Raw genomic sequence first — 6000 nt, 5'->3', positions numbered from 1 at the left:
TTATTAATATACTGTATAAGCACAAAAAAGAAACATTAGTTAATGCTACTAATTAAAATGCTCAAATGCAACAATTATATTACACCAAGAATTTCAAGTTTTTAATGCTAGAAAGTGCAAAAAATATTCAGGATTGCATATTAAATTCTTAGGGGCACATTAAATTTCTACTCCAAAGTTACATTTTGAAATGTATCAGAGCATGCCAACATACATCCGTAGAGGGCATGTGTTTCTTATGTTACATCTGTAGAGGACATGTGTATCTTCCCTTAGCATAGACTCCCACTCTCCTATTTTCAGACATAAAGGGAGTACTGACCTGTGTCCTTGAAATTTGATGAGATAGTTGTTACAAAAGTGATATAAAACACAATCACTCCAACACATTTCCATCTTCTATCTTATCTCTGTCACTCAGCCGCCCCTGAGTTTGCTTATCCCTCCACTTTTATTGTTAAAAACTAAAAGCAGTGTGTGAAAGAATTTTATTTTGTGTGGTGTGTGGTTTGGCGGGAGGCAGCAGCTTTAGATATTGTCTGGTACCTGCTGACTGAGCTAGGGAAGTGCTAAGATTCTGGAAGATCTCCAACAACTGTGCATTCACTTCCGAAATGTGAGCATCTGGCATTGTTTAAGTGCTTTGGTGCTCCAACAGTGTCAGGGTTATAGGTGGGTAAGGAAGAAAGGAAAGGAGGAGAATCAAAAGGACCAGGCAATTCTCTCCATCTTCATAAAGTGATGGCTTGCTGTGCAGTGCTATCCCGTCTGCTCAAAGCTGTCCTTATTAGCTGACTTATACAGCTGTTGTGTTAGAATTCTTGCCGAATGTCCTCCCTAGTCATTAAGCACACAGCTGTCTGAGACAGAAAAACAAAACGGCTTATGGCCTCGGCAAAGTTCAAAGGTTGTTTATATGTTTGTGTAATTTATATAATTAGAGCTATTTGTCTGAACTTTTTTTTTTTAAGTTGTATTGTTTATTTATATTTTAATCAGGTATATGAAAACAGATGTAGCAATGTATATTACTGTGCAAGTAATCACATGAAAAGGGGCATACTGCAAACACATTATATCTAGGTGTTTTCAGATCAAATACAGTCTAAAATAAGTCAAACGTACAGGAAAATTGGAGAACTTGCTTTCAAATCTATACACTATTTAATACACACAATACATCAATTTGTCTATATAAGAAGAATTAAAGGCCTTTTGAAAATAATTGCTGGAAATCTTAACATTTCTCAATGTAGCGCTGCTTAAACTGAGTTTCAATTTCCTCAGAGGTGTAAAGTTAGATTTTAATTTTGTTAAACAAACAAACAAACAAACAAACAAACAAACACTGATGATATTAGTGATGAAATTGTATAGAAAGATAAAAAATTAAAAACAACTGCCCAAAAAAACAAAACAGCATTGCAGCAAAAATTGCATACAGACTTGTAAAGGATAAAGAACACTGCATGCTCTTCCTTGGTACCCTGGTAGTTGTTCCATTCAATGTCAGTTCTTTCATCATTAACTTCAATGACAGTAAAGTCATTCCTGCATTTTCATCATATATGTAATGGTTCAATTTAACTTAATAATAGTAGTTTCTTTTTAAAATTTAATTGTTCCTCCTTACATGTGTACAATAGTGCTCTACTCATAGAAACTAGTGTGTTGTGTCTGCTCCGAGTTGGCAATCATTTTCACATCAATGCTTCTTGACTATGACAATATGTTTTAATTTGGGTGAAAAACAAAAACAAAGGTAATCCTGATATGTGTTTGCGAAGTACACTACAGTGTGATTTAATAACAAAGAAAATAAATATGCCTTTTAAATAGCCTCATCAATGAATTAATGAGCATCCCATATATGTCATATAACTTGCTGTTAATCCATAGTTCTGTGCTATTACTTGTAATTCCACATCTGGCTCACTCAGAATGACCTTTCCTATCTGGCTGGAAAATCTTAAATTGATACTTGGCTCTCTTCTCCCTGACATTCAGGATATCTGTCACACAGAGTGCAAATGTGCAATATATTGATTGTTTGAATCAGCAATGCCAAAAAAATGTTGTATTAGTTTAACATTTTAGCCCTATACAAGCCAGTAGTGCCAAACTTTGATTTCATGTCATCATTTATCTTCTTACTGTCTAATGGGTTATTCCGACTTTAAGTTAATTTTCTATAACACTTTTACTTCAGTTACAGATGTACCCAACTAACAGACTGCATGGGAAATCTTGTTTCTATTTAAATTAATCAACTCTAAAAAAAAAAAAAAAAGTTTTACAATCCAGAATGAAATATTTCAATTTTATAACAGCTACACAAATTTGCTTTTTGCACTAGTGGGTCCTTGTCATACACTGAAAGCAGGACTACATCTATGGGGAAATTTACTAAGAATTGTGTTTGCCTGAGATCGCATTCTCGGCTGAGTTTAGTCCTTTTTAAACTCAAAGATTTACTAAAGGCATACATAGTGCACAAGTGCAGAACTGACTTCCTCCTGCTGGTGAAGTCATGTCGCGGTCTGTGACTGCTGACATCACTCCCAAAATCACATCCCAGAATGCCTTACAGACAGCATTCCAGGACTCATGCATCAGAAATAAATGTGCAAGGAGAGAACACAGTTATACACCAAACACAAATATGCTGATTTATGCATGTGCAGAGGTCAGCTGCAGCACAGGGGACTGATGACCAGTCCCCGCCCCCTCCCCCGGCCCCATGCTCTGCTGCGCTTTCTGTAAATAGGTGAGGGACTGTAAATGAGGAGTGTCATCTGGCCCGAGGGGGGGGGGGGGGGTTATGCTGCTTCCATAAAAAGTGTTGTTTTTTGGCTGGGGGGGGATGTATATATACAGTATATAAATATACTATCACATAGTGATGAGGGGTAATTAACTGTAGCCCATTGACACTAGGGGATCTGTTACCACCAGGGGGTATGGGGTTTGATAATTCATGGGATCTTATGCCACTAGGGGGAATATTTCTGATGGATTGTGAGAAGTAAAAGTACAATGTGGGACTATGGACACAGGGTTGGGGGTGTTGTGCAAAACACCCCCTAGGTATGTTTTTTTTAAATTAAAATATTTAAATATATCTTTAAAAATACTTTTTAAACTTTATTAAATATAAAAAAAATCTGTGCGGTATTGAGCAAAAAATGGCAGTTAAGTGGTTAAAGGACAAATAAAAAACATCTCTCAGAGAAAATAATGTAAAAATAAGCAGTTAACTTTGCCAAAACCCAGACACACCTGAACTGTGGGGAACCAAGTTCCATGTTGGGTCACTTTTTTGGGTCAGATCTCAGATTTAAAAATGGAATTGTGCATGTTTTTAAGGCACCTAAGGGCCTAATTCAGACCTGATCGCTAGCAAGCGATTTTTGCACTGCTGCAATCAGATAGTCGCCGCCCAAAGGGGAGTGTATTTTAGCTGTGCAAGTGTGCGATCGCATGTGTAGTAGAGCTGTACAAACAGATCTTGTGCAGTCTCTGCGCAGACCAAGACTTACACAGCCGCTGCGATCACATCAGCCTGTCCGGAACAGGAATTGACGTCAGACACCCTCCCTTCAAACGCTTGGACACGCCTGCATTTTTTCCATCCACTCCCTGAAAACGGTCAGTTGACACCCACAAACGCCTTCTTCCTGTCAATCTCCTTGCGATCGCCTGTGTGAACGGATCCGTCGCACAAACCCATCGCTGAGCAGCGTTCCGCTTTCTACCCATGCGGCGCGCCTCCGCATTGCGATGCATGCACATGCGTAGTTTGGACCTGATCGCCTGCTGTGCAAAAATGCACAGCAGCGATCAGGTCTGAATTACCCCCTAAGTCCCTACCTTGAAGTTTAAGCTGACATTTCACATTGGAAATGACTGGAAATTAATGTCATTGATGTTAATAATACTGATAGAACAAAAACAAGTCCAATTATGACATGGTTTTAGTTGTTTTCATCAAGTTTTTTTTTTTTTATGAAAATCGAGATCCAAAATCAATGGTTACCAAAACATGTTGATGATTTAGAACCAAAACCACATTTCTAATATTATAAGCTGAGCATTCTAAATCTAAAACAGGCACAGCCTCTGAAAAGCTGATGCTATACATGCCCCAAAGGAGGTCAGGAGCCTTTTGTACCACCCCACCTGCTTATTTTGGTATGCACTATACATTATATATAACATCAGTGTTGATATGCTGAATGTCAACATGATCAATATCAACATTACACTAGAGATGAGCGGGTTCGGTTCCTCTGAATCCGAACCCGCCCGAACTTCATGTTTTTTCTCACGGGTCCGAGCGACTCGGATCTTCCCGCCTTGCTCGGTTAACCCGAGCGCGCCCGAACGTCATCATGACGCTGTCGGATTCTCGCGAGGCTCGGATTCTATCGCGAGACTCGGATTCTATATAAGGAGCCGCGCGTCGCCGCCATTTTCACACGTGCATTGAGATTGATAGGGAGAGGACGTGGCTGGCGTCCTCTCCATTTAGATTAGAAGAGAGAGAGTGAGATTGATTTGAGACAGAGACACTTGATTTACTGGAGCTTAGGAGTACTGTAGAGAGTGCAGAGTTTACTAGTGACTGACCACAGTGACCACCAGACAGTGCAGTTTTATTTAATATAATCCGTTCTCTGCCTGAAAAAAACGATACACAGTGACTCAGTCACATACCATATCTGTGTGCACTGCTCAGCCCAGTGTGCTGCATCATCTATGTATATATCTGACTGTGCTCACACAGCTTATAATTGTGGGGGAGACTGGGGAGCAGTGCCAGTTATAGGTTATAGCAGGAGCCAGGAGTACATATTATTAAAATTAAACAGTGCACACTTTTGCTGCAGGAGTGCCACTGCCAGTGTGACTGACCAGTGACCTGACCACACTGACCACCAGTATAGTTAGTAGTATACTATATTGTGATTGCCTGAAAAAGTTAAACACTCGTCGTGTGACTTGTGTGGTGTTTTTTTTTTTATTCTATAAAAAACTCATTCTGCTGACAGACAGTGTCCAGCAGGTCCGTCATTATATAATATATACCTGTCCGGCTGCAGTAGTGATATATATATATTTTTTATATCATTATTTATCATCCAGTCGCAGCAGACACAGTACGGTAGTTCACGGCTGTAGCTACCTCTGTGTCGGCACTCGGCAGTCCATCCATAATTGTATACCACCTACCCGTGGTTTTTTTTTCTTTCTTCTTTATACATACTACATCTCATTATCATCCAGTCTATATTAGCAGCAGACACAGTACAGTACGGTAGTCCACGGCTGTAGCTACCTCTGTGTCGGCACTCGGCAGTCCGTCCATAATTGTATACCACCTACCCGTGGTTTTTTTTTCTTTCTTCTTTATACATACATACTACATCTCATTATCAACCAGTCTATATTAGCAGCAGACACAGTACAGTACGGTAGTCCACGGCTGTAGCTACCTCTGTGTCGGCACTCGGCAGTCCGTCCATAATTGTATACCACCTACCCGTGGTTTTTTTTTCTTTCTTCTTTATACATACATACTACATCTCATTATCAACCAGTCTATATTAGCAGCAGACACAGTACAGTACGGTAGTCCACGGCTGTAGCTACCTCTGTGTCGGCACTCGGCAGTCCATCCATAATTGTATACCACCTACCCGTGTTTTTTTTTTCTTTCTTCTTTATACATACTACATCTCATTATCATCCAGTCTATATTAGCAGCAGACACAGTACAGTACGGTAGTCCACGGCTGTAGCTACATCTGTGTCGGCACTCGGCAGTCCGTCCATAATTGTATACCACCTACCCGTGGTTTTTTTTTCTTTCTTCTTTATACATACATACTACATCTCTTTATCAACCAGTCTATATTAGCAGCAGACACAGTACAGTACGGTAGTCCACGGCTGTAGCTACCTCTGTGTCGGCACTCGGCAGTCCATCCATAATTGTAT

Source organism: Pseudophryne corroboree, chromosome 2 (assembly GCF_028390025.1).
Source record: "Pseudophryne corroboree isolate aPseCor3 chromosome 2, aPseCor3.hap2, whole genome shotgun sequence".
NCBI lineage: Eukaryota > Metazoa > Chordata > Amphibia > Anura > Myobatrachidae > Pseudophryne > Pseudophryne corroboree.
Note: the sequence above shows the minus strand (reverse complement) of the source record.